The following is a 17807-nucleotide window of genomic DNA, read 5'->3' on the forward strand; positions in this document are numbered from 1 at the left end:
GAAAACCAGGAAAGCAAGCCGAGCTCTGGGGCCACTTTTCATCCTTCTTGTTCCTTAATTTGTGAGAGGCTGGGTGAGAGAATCAGTGGGACTTCTGACAGAGAATAGAAACAGTTCAGAGCCTGCCAATGGGGGTTGAGTAGCAGTTGAATCAGCCTTATTTTTAGGTGGAACTGTGAAGAAATGCACCTTCAGATGGCAGGGTGAAGAATGAGGATAAGTGTGAAGTGTCATGTACAGCACTTGCCGGAACCACAGCTCAACTTAGAATTATCTCAATACATGAAATTGGATGAAGATGGTCCCCAACTTGCAAGTGTTCCCAGATGCCTGGTGAAGGAAAAAGTAAAATCCTCTCTAATTTTAACATTATCGTCTTTTCCAGACTATTTTAAGGGCCATCTATAAACACACTGCTGGGTGGGGAGGTGAAGTGGAGGGGAGAGAAGCGAGCACAGAAAAGCAACAGTACTGAAAAACAGGAAAAACAAACAATAGAAACAGACCCCTAAGAACTCTAAATTTGGAGTTAAGCGTATTCTGTTCAAAGACATAAAAGATAAGGCTTCCAATTTTAGCAGACAACTAAAATCAATTTCTGAAATAGAAATTCCAGAACAACAACTATAAAACAATTACCAAAGTTAAAATCTCAATGAACGGGTTTTGTAGTAAATTAAAGATGATTAAAGAGAGAATTAGTAAATTGAGATGTAGGTCAGAAGAAAATTTTCCGAATAAAGCATGGAGAGACTAAAGAATAAAAAATACAGAAAAGAAAATAAGAATTATAAAGGGGTATAGTTCAAAAGCCTAACATAATTATAGTAGAAATCCCTGAAGGAGAACAGAAAGAGATAGAATAGCAGTTACATTTAAAAAAAAAACTCACTAAGAATGTTTCCAAACAAATGGAAGTACTTTTTCAAGAAGACATACAAAGCACAAATAGGAAAAAAACTAAAAAAAAATCTAAATTTGAATTATATGCATAGCAAAAAATACCCTCCAAAACTAAAGATAAAATTAAGCCATTTTTCATACAGACAAAAACTGAGAGAATTCATCTCCAACAGAGTTGCATTTAGAATATTTTTCAGGCTGAATAAAATTTATTCCAGAGGGAAACTCAGAAATTCAAGAAGAAACAAAGAATAAAAATCACAGTAAGTATGTAGATAAACAGAAATGAATTAAGTATCTGACAAAAGTCTTTTGTGGGGGATGTCATTGTGATGTTGCTCTCCAAGAACTAAAACACAGAGGTGTACATCAGTTTCAAATGTGACTCCAAGGTAGCATACCATAATCATGAGTTCAGCCCTCTCCGTTTAGAGTTGTGCTGTCTAATATGGTAGCCACTAGCCACATGTGGCTATTGAACACTTGAAATATAGCTAGTCTATATTGAGATATGTTGTAAATATCAAATACACACTAGATTTAGAGAATTTCATTTTTTTAAAATCCTAACCCTGAGGATATGCTTTCTATTGATTTTTTAGAGAGAGAGGAAGGGAGAGAGAGAGACAGACATTGATGCAAGAGAAACATCAATCGGTTGCCTCCTGTACTGGCCCCAACCGGGGATCAAACCCAAAACCTGGCTATGTGCCCTGACCAGGAATTGAACCCACAACCTTTTGATGTATAGGATGATGCTCCAACCAACTGAGCCACCCAGCCAGGGTGAAAGAATCTCTTTTTTTAAAAAATATATGAATATCTTATTAATATTTTTAATTGATTAAATGTTGAAATAATATTATGTATACATTGGGTTAAGGAAAAAGTTATTAAAATGAATTTCATCTGTTTCTTTTTACTTGTTCTAATGTGGCTATTAAACAACTACAAATTTCAAAATGACATATATGGCCCTTGTTCCATTTTTATTGGGCAATGTTGCCTTAGAGCATGAACTCCACTTCCTCAAAGTAGAAATTCCCATATTTATATACACTGCATAGAATTTATTAATAACAGAGATGATGGTAATTCATGAACACTTATCTTTTCTTAAGATAAAGTCATTTCCTAAATTTGTTTATCACTCTAAGAGTTACACTGATCCTTTAAACAAGAGTTCTTTACAAACTAGACTGACTTGTAAGGATATAGTTGGACACAAAAATACAGATTTGAAACTGTAGCGGTCATTTTGGGACTCCACACTCTTCGTTGAATCGATCTGCCTTGTGGGGGCTTAACCATATCAACACTATTGGAAGCTCAAGTCACCTTTGGAATTATAAAACATTCAATGACTAAAAAGGAAAGCACTTATGTCTTAGAGGTGGTTCATGTTTGCCATTTCTTCTCGGTAAATACGTCGAGGTTTTCACCTGCAAACAGCACTGTGGACAGCACGTGGGAAATCAAATGAGCTATGATGGCTGAGGACTGGGCCATCAGCCGCCAAGGTGAATGTCTGCACCCAAACGCGCTTGAGTAAAGAAAAAGGGAAGGTAGGCGGGAGGCCTCACATGCGCACATGCAAGTGTTTGTGTGTCACGCACAGGTACAGGCCTAACTCTTTCCTCCTGAGTTCAAGGAGCCCCGACCGTGGTCTCTCTCCGGGTGCTCCGTAAGCAGTATTTGGAAGGCCAGTTTGTTCCATGGGACTGTCTTTGACCTTCTTCCAGGCTCCTTCCCTGGGAGAAAGAAGTGATGCTGCAGTGATGTCACCAGCTGCGTGTGGGAACAAAGTCCCCCCGCACCTCCTTCCACTCACGCCCAGCCTGCCGCCAGGAGCATGACTGGGCCAGCGCGCTGTCACCTACACGGGGACAGAAGGAAGGCGAGAGGAGGCAAACCACTGGGGAACCGTTTTCGTGCATTTGCAAATGCCGAGTAGCCCCCCTGCTTCACCTCGCCAGCCCTAATATCTGTGCATCGTGTTTTGCGTATTAAGCTCATTTACAGCCTGACCCAGGAGCCCTCACCGCCTCATCTCACGTTACTCACACATGCCCTGCGCGCTGCACAGACACCGACTTTCTTACACTTGCCTGAGCCTGCCGTTTTCTTGCACACTTACATTTCTCCCCACATGTGTTCTCTTCTAACTGGAAGGTGCTTCCTCACTTCCTCTGGTTGCTTCAATCTATTTATTCTTCGTAACTAAGTTCAAAGTTCACATACTCAGTGAACCTTCACCTCATAAAAACTATTTTTGAAATCCATCTTAAAACATTTTTAGATGCATCTGTGGAAATGTGAGAAATAACATAAATTAATCTAAAATAATTTCAAGGATTTCATTAATAATCATTCTAATATAATGAGCTTGTGTAAAAACCTTGACTGTACATATATATATGAATACACATATGTTTTTGTAATTGCTCTCTGAAGACAATATGAGGAATTCTGTATACACACATGTGCATAAATATATGCTCATACAATATTTATGTTGACCAAAAAAAAATTTCACCACTATATTTGTTTATGTGTGAGACAAAATCATTTTTACTAGTAACTAGAGATATATTTGCCATTATTTTGTTGTTAGAGTATTTCCTCACTGAAAGGACTAAAAATGTTAGCTTATAATTAAAAAAAATAAACTACACAATATGCAAAAGGATACCAAATTAAAATTTCAACTTCAGTCATGACAACAAAAACATGTTTCTCTTCAAATTTAATTTCCATGAGAAACTATTCCAAATTAAAACCTTCCAGTGCAGTGTCCTTCCATTTTTTGCATTTTTACTACCTAAAGATCAAACAGTTTGACACAGCAAAAATTCTAGTGAGTTAGGAAGAAATGCTGATTGGTTTGTTGGCTGGTGGCCGGGGGAATGTTATGACCGAGTAATTATGTGTTCTGGACAGATGCATTAACCAGGCTTGGGGCTGGAGCCACTGGATATTATTTTAGTCATAAGGCTAAAGGAACTGAATCATTTTCAAAGCATTGGCTGGCTGACATTGCCTTACTGATGCCTGTTCCAATGACTCTTTGGCAGTAACTTCCAACGCTGCACTTATGACATGGTAAACAAAAACTACATTAAAGGTTTGCTTTTTAATCATGAAGGAGTTCAACATTTCCACTAAGCTCTCTTGCTATTCATCAAGTCGCATTGAAGGCTATTGCAGGTTTTCGCAGTCCTGTCTTCGGACGGAAGAATTGCAGCAATGTAACAGTCTTTTTACAGCAATAAAAAGGCACATGATCAAAATTCAAAATGAGAATACATTTTTGTCATTGTCTTCAACGATTAGACAAAGGTGACCACGCCTTTTATCTTTTACCAATGACTTATTTCAATTCATAAGATGCTATTCTTTACAAAGCATCTATGCTTAAGGATCAGAAAAATATACATAATAATAAAATAAATAGTACAGTCATCATGATGGTGTTTGGCTTCTGGGAAAAGACAATAAACAGGTCCCATAATAATCAATTGGTTAGTTTCAGGTAATCTTTCCTTTTGTATCATTTAAATTTGAAGTTTTACTTTTATATCAGGTACTAACTATAAATCTAATAATAATTTAATAGGAATCACACCTAGTCATTGCGAATATTTTTATATGTAATATGATTTAAAATAAAAGTATTTTTACTTCTTTTAAAGTTTTTTTAATTGTAGGGGCACAGTGACATTTCTCTCAAATGTGTTCTACCAAAGTGAATGCGAATAAAGTCAGGTTTCAGGACATTTGGGAGACTTGAATAGTTTTTTCATATTAGCAAATAATTGATTTTGATAGATAGCAAGGTAGGTGATAGATGGACGAATAAAGGGACATATAGACAGAGATAGTAACTATAGAAAGATGGGAATGTTTCATTGTTTTCATTAATTTTAGAATATAATGACTCCAAACTTTAAAACAATTAAATGGAAGAGGTATTTCTGAGGATACTCCCCAGAATTAGTCCAGCTTAAAAACATACATTGCAGATTCATCATTTTGGTTGAGTTTCATAATATTATTGTGAGTTTTTTGATTAACAACAAAACATCCATAAGGGAAAATGAGAAATCACTTTTGTTGATGGACATTCCCCCTTTAATTATGAAAACCCTCAGAAATAATTCCATCAGAGTAATTATAGAAACAGTGCATATGCTATAACTAAATTATATGTCTCAAATAACCACAACTGATATTTTTAAGAAAAAATGCTTTATAAGATGATTATAAAATAGTAATGAAACACATTAATGTGATAATTAAAATCATTGTGACCATCTTATTATTTCTATTAAAGTTTCCTATTTAAAATGTTTGTTTGTTTGTTGTAAATGTACTCATTCAGGAAATGTTATTCCCTTGTACTAAGGAATTATCAAGTCTGGGGGACTCCATTAACTGGAAGGTACTTAATAAACTTGTTAAGAAAATTTAGAAAACTCCCTTCTATGCCATCAAGAAGCTCCAAAAGCAGAATATAAACTGGCAGTTTAATATCGAAGAAGAATTTTTTGGGAGAAAATCTTAAAATATATCCAAATAGCAAAAGCCTTATAAATGAAACCACAATGATAAAAATGATGAAAAATGTCTTTCCTAGGGAAAATGCAGGAATAGAATGGAGACGGTTGGGTTGGTGAGGAGGGAGGCAAAGTGAAAAACACCAGTTGGATTGCCTTAAGTCAAAATTGTATCATGTTCTAAGAAATGGTTGTTTATGATTCCAAAATGCAGTATACATCAAAATTTACAATGAAAAGAATTGTTAATAAATCTAACTAGATTAAAATGTTGAAATATACAATGAAATATTATAATACTATATTATAATTATATAATGAAACATTTTATTCCCTTAGAATTTAACACATAACCAATATAATTAATAGAAAAGCTTTTACAGAGAAAGAACATATGTTATGCTCCAACTGTAGAAACCACTCATTTTAAAATTTCTATTCCTTTCTTTGCACTAAGGATTCAAACATTTTCACAAAATAAAGGTGGTTTTTTGGTACTATTTTAACTATTCTGATAAACTTATTTTGCTCTGAATTGTTACTAATTTCAAGAATAGCATTAATTAGTAAAACTGATTCATTTCCCTTAAACCAGTCATTGGATAAATGAGTGGAATATGAATTAGTGCTATTTTATCCCATGTGACACATTCAGTCCCATTCTGAAAAGCAGGAAATCAAAATAGCGGAGAGTGTAGTTTAGACTGTAAAATTTAAATATTTAATGCAACATCTGCCACATAACAGATATTGACAAAATACCATGAATAAATAAATTTGAATTTTTTTGCACACAAAGCCTAGTATTCAGTATTTATTTTCCCACTTTTTCTACTCTCTTGCATTGTTTTTACTTGCTATATATATTGGATATGTACATGTTATAATAATTCTCTGTTTAAATGTAAGAAATTCTGGGACCCATTTTTTTCAAAAGTTTTCATAAGATGTTTTTACTTTTTAAAAACTCTATTCAATCAAATGTTCACCTTGCTGAAGTACAAAAAAAAAAAAAGGCAAAGAGACTTTGGGGGAAAAAAGTCTTTGAAAGAGTATAAAGTATAAAATATGGTGAAAATGTTGAAAGGTATTTTATTACCATAAGCTGTAGTAAATGTGAATTTAGCCTAGAGTGACCTAAATTAAATACAGAAACTTATACACTCTTTTCTCTGATGGGCCTAATGAAAATACAGTTTTTAAGCAAGCTTTAAAAAAGAACCAAACAAAAGAAAGCATGTTAATGTGAAATGATCCTCCACTAATGATTTTCTTAAAAAAAAAAAAAAGAGAGAGAGAGAAAACCTAAAGCCTAAACAAGGCAGAAAGGACACACAGACACACATCTGTCATATGTTTGCAGCTTTATAGTTACTGCTTTGAGAAAGGATGTGAGTTATGAAGTGAGTCCTTTTGTAAACATTCTAATAAAGTCTGGGTAAGACACACAGGCATCAGAACCCTTCAAGCTGCTGTTCTCTAACTAAGACTAAGAATTCTATGGAAGCCTCCAACTTCCAGGTATAAATTGCTCACCAACTCAAAACACTACACTGCTTTTTATTCTTTTCTTTCTTTCTTTTTCTTTTGCTTCATTTAAAAAATTCTTTCCAGAAAATCTGTTTCCTCCTTCCACTTTACAGGGGTGAGAGCACTGCAGTGAAAAATCTGTATTTTATAAGATGCCCATGCTTTGTAGAGACGGTCAGTATATTTAATTTCTGAGTCCTAATCCTCCCCCCCTTTAAAACCTCGAATCCTTACTTCTGTGGAAGGTACCAAAGATGACGTGAGCACGAGCACGTTCTGGGCATTTATTCTTAGGAAAGAGGTTGATAAAGGGGACACAGAAAAGCTAATTAACCTCTGATTACTTTATTAACTGTAGGCTTTAAAAATGAAAAGACAGTAGATTTTAAGTGTAGAACATACAGGACAATATATCCTCTTGTTCTCCCGTATTTTTTCTACTAAGTATTTTTGAATCAAATAATTTCAACCCTTTGGGATTAATTTCCACAAAGACGGTTTAAAGAATTTACTTGCCTTCCTGTCTTCAGAGTCGTATTGCTAGTTCAACCCTACCTCTACTCACTCTAATGACTCTTTTCAATAGCTTATTTTTATTATTTAATTCTAATCAAATATCAACCCCTGAAAAAGGAAATGTTAAAAATTATAAAAATGTTTTCCACCAAAGGGAAAAAAATATTCTTCCTCATTTCTAAAAGTACTTAAAGGGCAAGAAATGTTAAATCAAGGTTAAACTAAGGTTAAAAAAAATGGACTGAAGTAAAATTAGCAAGTTATTATCAAAGCATTGATTGTTAACAAGCTTTGTTTCATGACATTTACAGTGTTACTAGTTGAAAGCAACAAAGAAATATAAACATGACAAAAATAAGTTAAAAATACACAAAAACTAACACTCCAGATTAAGTATGCTGGCTCATGTAAGATGTGGAACTCTTTTAATCAACTTCCTAAGACACTCTAATTAGTGTGACTGTTATTTCATAAGGACTATGTTCTTTAAAGTTACTGTTAAATTTAGTCTGTGAATATAACATCATGAATTTATTTCTATTTTCTACAACAGGAATAACCTATAAACAAGAACGGCTACTGCAAGATTAGATGTCAAAAGAATAAAAAATAGAAAGAGCAAAGAATTTGAGAGTATAGAAGTTATAAAAATATTCTGATTTTTACCTGTCTTTCTATTAACAACACCCAGCAACTCTGGGACCCCCTCGCCCTCTTTAACTATTGCTGTATGTATTTATACATGCATGGCAACAAAATACGTTTCCATAAAAATATACTTGAACTAGCAAAGCAAAATTGCTTTAAGCTTTTGATCTGTCTCGTAGCTCCCATCTCTGAAAGTCTTTCCCTCTCAACAGTTACATTCAAAAAGTCTAAGATATACAGCTGATGATTCAAGCTGAATGACACAACGATAAACTATGGTTTCTCCTGAAGATAAAATACATCATAAATCGGTGCAACACTTACCTCATTTTAAATATTACTGTCTCCTTTTATCAGGTAACACTATATGACCTCCCCTTACCTTCCCTCTTCCCATATTTTACATGGGATTTTAATTCTATACAATGATCACAACCAGAATTTTTTTTTAATTAAAATAGGATATATGGCTTTAAAGGCTTAGGTTATCTGATAGACAGATTTATTTAAAAAAAAAATAACGAGGACAGACTGACTTCTGATGCCCTGTAAAATATGGCAATTATGGAATTAGACCAATTTTTAAATTGCAATGACTCTTTATACTTAGCTGCGATTTATCACGCTGTATAAAATGCTAGGCAGCACGGTTTCATGAAACGGAAATGCATTCACAGCTAAATGGCACAAATACATTTTTTGCAGGGAGTGTGTGACAATATAATGTCTTTTTTTCCTCATTAAAATATCTGTGTGTGAGTTACAGTGGCCCTATCAACGCTGCATTTGCAGTGGGCTGCTTGATTTATACTGCCCAGTCTCCAGCCAGGAGTGAGCTTTTTCTGGATACACGAACCTGAGTTACACTCCCAAGACTATTAAATACACTAACTGTACTAGTATAAGTGCTGATCGTCGTCTGCGCGGCTTTGGACTCCTCTCCTTCGCCCCCCACGCTTGTCGAGAGGCGGGCTTTCTTCTGGGCTGAGATACGGGAGCAGCTGGGCGGGCTGCACCTATTGATTTTATTTTTTTTCCTATTGATTTTAAAGGTCTCCACTTAGGGCATGCCTTGTGAGTGTTTTCAAATGACCGTGATAGATTTGTGTGGACCACGCTGTCCCAGCACCCCAGGCTCCGCGGAGCCAGGCCAGGCCTTTGCCACGCCCAGCCTTGAGCTGACCGGGCGGATAGTGCAATCCCTAACCTTGGAACAGAACAAAGCCACTTAGTCTCCACATGCCCCCCAGTGGCTTTCCACACCCACAGTCCTGAGGCCCCAGCTTTACTCTGAGCCCTGAATACTGCCAGTTTCCCTTCTCCCAAACTCTAAAGAGCATTCTTCCTACACACAGGCTTCTCCCTTCTCGCCTCATGGAATCGGTGGCCTTCCCTTCCACAAGTAAACCCCTGCACCTGTGCTTAATCCCATCTCCTCTGGCCTCCCCAGGCACTTCCCATCATCAGTTATCTGATCTTGTCCTCAACACGGACTCTTAACAATATGTCTTCAAAGACAAATGCCTCGAGTTGAGAAAAAATTACTCCATGTGTCCCTAGCACATTCCTCCAGCGATTCTTCCATTTCTGTCCTTCTTTCCCTTGCTATAAACTTCCCAAGCACTCACTCTTCCCCTTCTCGTGCACATAATCCACACATCATTAATACTCGTTTCATGTCTATCTTCTCAAGAGAGCTATAAACTCCATAAAGGCGGAGATTAAGTTGTCTTGTTCCAGGCTATAAGCTCAATGCCTAATACAGTTTCTGGTACATAGTAAGCATTCAAAAAATATTGATGATATTGGATTATTTCATTTCAATAAATGCCTCTTTTTTTTTTTTTAACTCTTCCACCATAACTCCTGAAAATCTGGTTTCCACCCTCTGCTCTATTGAAATTGTACACTACTCAAAAATTTTATGGTTTTTGGGGTGCCAGAAGCAAGGTGGAATAAATGACAAAACCATTGAACAAGGAAGAAGAGTAAAAGGGGTGGGGCGGAGAGAGAGAAAAACATGAAACTACCAAAGTTTAGGCAGAAAACTAAAATTTCAAAACACATGAAGAAATCTAATAAAAAATATGTGGTTTATATTATCTCAACAATTACTTACAAATCAATGCCTAAAATAACATTTTTCTCAGCCTTCACTTTTTTTGACCTTTAAGACTCTGATGTACTTGAGGCCACTTTCTTTGGGGACCCTCCAGTGAACTGGTTCTCCTCACAGTCCAGTTACTGAGGCTTTTCTCAGTCTTATTCCTCCAACCTTTATAAATCAACCCCAGCACCTACACCCCAACCTCCTTGCCTGGAATGTTGTATTAGACTCCAATCTCTCCCATCTCAGTCCACACTGAACATTATAAGGAGGCTGATTTCCCCTGTTCAAAAATTTCCAAAGCTTCTCGCTGCTTGAGTTATTAAATCTTAACTCCTTATCCTGGCATTCAAGGCCCTTCACAATCTGTACCTTAATCTCCCTCTAACCATACCTCCCAAATTAGTTATTGTCAGCCCAATCTACTTACTAAGACCACGAATGTCATATTTTCTTCCCTAGGACTTTTGCTTAATGTCAGTTGCCCTGCCTAGAATGCTTTCCCCTCCTTTCAGTATATCCAAATATTATTAATCTTTTTTTTTCTTTTTTCCAAAAATTGCACCAAGGTAATGCAGAGCTTTAGTTTATGTGAGTTTGTTGTTTAGATGTTAGCAGCACTGCCCTCACTACACACTCATTGGACAGTAGAGCATCCCCAAGAAAAGGATGGTTATTATTCATCTTTTAATATTCAGTCCATATTACTGTTTCTTCATTAAGGCCCAACCTAAAATCCCAAGTATAATGGTGTCCATTGGAACCATTTTTTGGGAAACCAACCATGTACTTAATTATTTATTTTCTTTTATTTTGTTAGGTTGGGAATAGCCTTGTAATACATTCTAGGTGTTTGAAATTCAAGGGGTACAAAAGTATATACAGCCTGGCCAGGGGTGGCTCAGCGGTTGAGTTCGACCTAGGATCCAGGAGATTCGGGTTTAATTCCCGGTCAGGGCACATGCCGGGGTTGCGGGCTAGGCAGCCGATCAATGACTCTCTCATCATTGATGTTTCTATCTCTCTCTCCCCCTCCTTTCCTCTCCCTGAAATCAATAAAGATATGTTTAAAAAAAAAAAAAAGTATATTCAAAAAAATGTCTTCCTCCTAACCCCATCCTTCAACCAGCGAGGTTCCCCCTTGAAAGCAACCAATGTTATCAGCTTCTTGGGTATCCTTCAGGAGATATTTTATTAGAATAGGATGCATTGCTTTTTAATATGTTTAACATTCTGTATAAAATATGTACCTATTTATTTTTCATAGATATTTAACATTTTATGTACTAACATTATTTTCCCATTTATGGGGACTGTGTGCCTTGGTTTCTTTATAGATTTTTGATATTATTTCTTGATTTTTATTTTATTTTCTTTTTAAAGAGAGAGAGAGAGAAATCAATTTGTTGTTCCACTTATTTATGCATTCATTGATCGATTCTTGTATGGGCCCTAATTGGGGATTGAACCCACATCCTTGGCATATTTGTAGGGCACTCTAACCAACTGAGCTACCTGGCCAGGGTCTTGTCTTCTTTATAGAAATGTCTGTCACAAATATTCCTTGATTGATTGTGCGATTTTTTTCCTTTTAAGTTTGGAATACACTATGGTAAGACTAAATCTCCACCACCTTCCTCCTCAATTAAGAAGGATAGAAAAGTAAGCAGTAGGCTTTTTCAAGCACTTCCCCCCTCGCCCCCCCCATGCACAGCCTTTAAAGGAAAATTAAAGCACAACTAATCACTTATGCAGATGTGCATTGTTTTACTGCCATAGTTTAATGTGTTCCAGATAAGGCACATATTACCCTATTTCCTTTGGTTCTGATACATATGCTGATACAAAGATTAGCAGAATCACTGATTTGCAATGGATGATTCTGTTTCATTTTAGAAATCTCCCATTTCTGTGGCATTCCAGGTTCTCTGAATGTGTGTTTGCACTGAAATTTTTGTTTCATAATTACGTCCATCTCCATTTCACCTTGCACATATTAGAAATGACAGGGGAGCCCACCCACCTTGTTACTGCTTCCTAAATGCCCTATAGTTTCCTGTAATTATTTTAAACATATATACCAAACTCTGAAATGATAAAGCTCCAAAATGTGTTGTTTTTTTAATTTAAAGTTATAAAGTAATACCTAAGGGTCAAGCATTGGAATAAAAGTAAGTTGCATCCACAGTTAAACATTGGACCTAGCAGTACTATATTAAAATGTTATCCTGAACATAGTAAAGCACTTGCTTATGATCAAATGGTTTCTTTGGTCAATAGAGAGCCAAAGCAGATAAGCTAGTCTCTCTCAAAATTCATTACAGTCTTTAGCTATCAGATTGGCTATTTTTAATGGATCAAACTTACTGGATAGGTGCCAGAGATTCCTTTAACTTCATACTATACAAAACAGCACATTAATGTATAACCCATGCCGGCCCCTAGAATTAGGATATTCTTTCTGATTAATCTTATATTTAAATCAATACTCAGGGTTTAAATATTAATTATAAAGGTCCAATTTTTGTTAAGAATATGTATCTTGAACCAATAAATAAAACTCAATTTTCAAAGTTAGTCTAGAATACTTTTATCTATACCAGCATGGATACTTTTAAAAATTAGAACTATTTTTCCTTGGAACTCAATGGAATATACTAATATTAGGTTTAAGAATTACAGTAACTCATTAAATCACCAGAATCATAGCATAGTTCTGGTTTATGCTATTTTCCTTAATGGCATATTTCCTTTCCAACTAAACACAAACAAACAATATTTTCACAAGTTTATTTTTGTTCCTTAGGGCATTTCACCTAGAAGGGTCTCATAAATACATAATTCATAGTTAATTATAAAATATTCAGGCGTGAGTGAGATGGAGTGGGCTTTAATAATTCTGGTCCACCGCAAAGATTGGGTTTCTTTTTTATCCTCAATTTTGATCATTTTTGTTTGGGGTTTGATTTTAACCTTTGGGTATCTACTATCATCAGTGGTTTGAATATTTACCAGCTAAGAAATTAAGTAACATTGAATAGCTAAACATATTGCTCAAGTGAGATGCTAAGACACTGTGAAGGTAGGTTGGAAGCAGTTAGTTTTGAAAGGCATGATATATAGCTGGGGAAGTGAGTGTACCCAAATAATTATGCTGTCTTTGAAAGACTGGCCTATTTATAAGTAGAATAGCCAATGAGACTGAGGTAGTAGTTGTCAAATTTACAGGAAGTAATTAAAGAAGCAGAGATTCTCTTCTTTTACTGGTTGTTTCTGGATTCCATAGAGATTATGAAGAGAGACAAGAAAAATGACAGAGCAGCCTGAACAGCCCATCAAACTTTCTACTAAGAAAATTGTTTTCCTCCATGGATAAACTTTCCAGTTAACAAACACATATTGCTTTTATTTTATACTGTGTTGATTGTGATTTTGCACACAGAAATATTTGATTCCTACATTTTAATGAAAACAGAGGGATGTTTTTCCCCAAGAGCCTTGTTCCCTGTTTCACCAGCATTTTGTAATCCTCTCCATCTTCAGTTACTTTGGTTTGCTGCTATCTGGCAATGTGCCTTTGATTTTATGAATAAGATCCTCAATTGTTTCTGCAGCTGTTATCAGTGCAGCCTGACCTGTTGCAAATGGGGGAAAACAGAAAAAAAATATCTCCACGACTTACACAGCATCTCATTCCTGTGGCTCTCTTCCCAGGCCCTGCATTGTGATTATCTAGTGTACATTCCTCAACACAGATGCTGACATTACTAGACCCTTGGTTCAAGGAAGCTATTCGTGAGTCTATGGATATGGGATCTATCAATTCTATTCACATTACATAGATGTATGATTGTTCTCATTCATGGTCACGATTGTACTTCCCCTATACAATTTCTCTCTCGTTCCAACCCGTCGTCTCCTCTGTCCATAATGGTGCCTGTCTTCCATACTGACCTCATGCAAAATCATAATTTTCAAATTGCACTCCCAAGAGAAGAAGTAAAGATGTTGAGTGCGGCAAGCTGCTACTGGCCAAGTCCTCCATTACAGACCCATCACCCTCCTTTCAGCCAGGGCAGGTTTTTTTCATTCATTTCATGCGCTGAGCTTCCAGGTAAAATTCCACTTGAAATGCAAGTTTCACTCCAAATTTTGAGGATAACTGAATTCACTCACTATTAGGGGCAGGGGCCCAGACCTCTTCAGCCTATAGATAGATGAGATATTATTGTAGCTGAAAGGGCCTTTATTAGCAACCTCCCCCAAAATATTTGCCCTTATGGCAAAGCTGCCGAGAATTTCAATTTCCAGTCCCACCTCTTTTTAAGGCATTGAAAAGATCAATTTCAGGGGAACTATAATAGATTGGACTGGAGAACACATTAAGCCATCCATTAGCACTTCCATATGAATAAGTTTATCTAGTAACTCTTGGGCCTGGAGAACAAAACCTAGTAAGTTTTATTGGGGGTGGGGATAGAGAAATGTTTTCTAGGTCACCACTTCAGGGAACTGTAAGTTACTCTTTCATGGGGAGTGGAGGGAACAAAAAGAAAAGATATGAAACTCTGAGCAGTAGAGGGCAGTGATAAGAAACCTAGGCTCTAAAAGCTGAGCCAAGAGAGTGAAGGGTTAATGCCTAGTAAAGGGTGGGGGTCAGGCCTCATCTGACCCTCCCCTTGAGCAGTAGAGCTCCTACCTCTAAATCAAGAGATTTTCTTTTCTGATGTGAGTACTTTATTCTGGTCGAGTCAAGTATAAATACTTTTGTTTTAATTGAATTTTACTCTGAAAGGATTCTGCTGTCACCAATACCAATAATAATGCCTAACATATATCCATAAAACATACCCATTCTTCCCCAAATTCAGGCAAGAGCTTTCTCAAATCTATGCACAAAATTTGTTATAGACATTGACGGCTAGTGCCCCTATTTTTTAAAATTTGTCTTTATTGTTGAAAGTATTACAGATGTCCCCTTTTCTTCCCCCATTGATCCCCTCCACCCCGCTAGGCCCCTGGTTTTTACATAGGAAGTTATTCATCTAGGGTACAAAAGTAAAATGTAATACCATAAATTCCCTAATTATGTTCTCCTCGCAGCAAGGTATGGGCAGAGTATCTAACTCCCACAATTTGTAAAATGAACAAGGGAAAGGCCTACTGGGTCTAGTTTTTACATTACATGAAAGTGATAAGTAAAATTGAGTTATAGCTATGACTCAGTATGTGTAAATTATTATTCCACATCTCCAGACCTGCACTGGAGGAAGTCTCCTTTAAGCATACCTCCAGTGATTTTGTGATCTGAACTGAGAGTGATCCCTGGTTAATTCTAAAGCCAACTTTGCAGGCAGCTAAACTCTACAAAGGAAGAAGGCAACAAGACTGGATTTTAGAAATACTGTGTCAAGTTCCAGTAAATGTCAACTTCAGATGAGAGTGGGAGCTGAAGGAGAGGTGGCAGAGACGTTGAATGAAATGCAACCAGAACTCTCCCAAGAATTTTCTTACCAGTTGTCCCCACATTTGTCTATGACATTTTCAGATACACGGAGCAGTATTGCCACCTAATCCTTTATTGTGGAAAAGGTGCTTTCCCGTGCATTTTCTCTTTCCTGCAGGCTGTGACCCCTGAACACTCTAGGGCCCACCAGAGAGTGACCCAGATTCTCCTTAAGGCTGCAGAAGAGCCCTCCAGACCTCACCGCTCCCCAGGCACCGCCTCTCTGGGAAGGGACGGTGCGCGGGTCTCAGAGCTGGGCCTGGGTTGCGCGCTCGCCGCGTCTGGCGCGTGCAGCGGTCAAGGGCCCAGGCCGAGCGGGACCCCCTGCGGACAAGGACAAGCGCCTTCTCTCCTGCACAGCCCACCGGCCGCCTCGTGCCATAGAAGCCACCCCGGAGCGCAAGCACCTTCCTCAAGCTCTCCTGCATACCCAGGACGCAGACACGGATGTCTTGCTGATTTAGCCATTCCTTTGATGATCAAATAAAATCAGGCCTGTTCCCCGCTCTTTGATGTGCGGCCGTCCAGGTTCTCGGGGCTGCGGGGCGCGCTCAGCGAAGCCCCACTGCCCGCGTCCCGTTCCCGCACATCCGCCGGGGCCCCGTGGTCCCCGCAGCCTTTTCCTGCGCGCTCTGCGTTCCTTTCTTTCTTTCTTTCTTTCTTTCTCTCAAGCTCTATTGACACAAATTACTTCTTCCTTTCATTAAGTAACCAGGATTTATTTTCTTTTCTCTCTGGATCAACCATGCACACATCCAGCACTGTAGAACCAGTCCACGTGTTGTGTTCCTATTTATTTTTATTTCTGACGAGACAGGTTCAAATCAAACAGCAAAGGCAGAGAAAATAACCAAAGGGCTCGCGGTGGGCGTTTTGCCTTGGGTTTTCATTCCAGTGTTCCTTGGCGGATCTTAATTTTCTTCTTTATCAAAGGCCAATTAAATCAGCACCCTAGTGAACAGGCAAACGTCTCAGGCCCTGGAGGCTTTCTGGCCAGGCTGTGAAATGGGCAACTTTCCTTCCCACCGAGGAGGGGAGGGAGGCTTTCTGTTGAGAGAGAGAGAGAGAGAAAGAGAGAGAGAGAGAGAGATTGAGAGACCTTCCAGCAAAATCAGTCAGTGCCTGGAGAGACCCGGCCACTCCCCAGGCCACTGAGGAGCGGCTCCTTCTTCCCCAGACAGCCTTTAGGTCCCCTGGGAGCAGAAGGAGAGATGCCAGGTAGGGATCTGAGAACAGCCCTGGTGGAGGCAGAGAACCTTCTCTCCCTGAGGAACGTGGCCTGCTTTTTGTTTCCAAGTTGGCCGGAGGTCACTGAAGATCTATGGGGCCAAGATTCTTTAGAGGGCACTGAAAGTACTGAATTGTTAACTCCAGGAGTTGAATAATGACCAGCACCAGCTGGGGTGGCATGGAGGACCCTTCTCCCTGGGGCCACCCAGAGGGAAACGGACTCAAGGGGAAAGAGGAGGAGGGCGTTGTTACCTGCTATTTAGTGGGTCAGGCACACTGTGGAAAGCCTGGGGAAAGGAAGGCAGGTGATTTAAACGGAACATAATAAAGAAACCTCTTAGGTGTCCAAGAGAGGGGTTTCAACCAGGTGGCTGGGGCTGTGCCTTATGCTTCTATTAAAATCACATCCTCTGAGAGCCCTGCCCAAGGTGAGCCCAAATATCAACACCATCCTCCCCTCTGGAGTGGAAGCTCTAGGAAGGGTTTCTGGTTTTTCATTGCTGGGTCCCCAACCCCTAGATCAGTAGGAATTACATAAATATTTAGTAATCTAATGGTGGAGCATTAGAAGTCATCCCCTTTCCCCCTCACCGCCATGAAACAATGGGATTTACAAACCAAGACCAGTGAAAGACAAAGACAGGCTCTCTACCTGCTGTTTTGATAAGATCCACCCACCCAGGAAAATGAATTCTGAGTCAACATCTTCACCTCTCTTTACAATAAAGGGAAACAAAACCACACGTGAACTGAGGGCCATGGGTGGGGCAGGGGAGTGAGTGCTCCTAAGAACACTTTATTTGGTTTCTTG

General features: G+C 38.2%; 1 non-coding gene across 1 annotated transcript; it reads right to left on the reverse strand.

Moving 5' to 3' along the window:
• Positions 1–10808: 10808 nt before the first annotated feature.
• LOC148093296 (U4atac minor spliceosomal RNA) lies at positions 10809–10934 on the reverse strand. The gene has a single exon (XR_015714488.1). It is a non-coding gene; the product is annotated as a U4atac minor spliceosomal RNA (small nuclear RNA).
• Positions 10935–17807: the final 6873 nt, after the last annotated feature.

The sequence above is a fragment of the Miniopterus natalensis genome, chromosome 4 (genome assembly GCF_054644295.1).
Source record: "Miniopterus natalensis isolate mMinNat1 chromosome 4, mMinNat1.hap1, whole genome shotgun sequence".
NCBI classification, from domain to species: Eukaryota; Metazoa; Chordata; class Mammalia; order Chiroptera; family Miniopteridae; genus Miniopterus; species Miniopterus natalensis.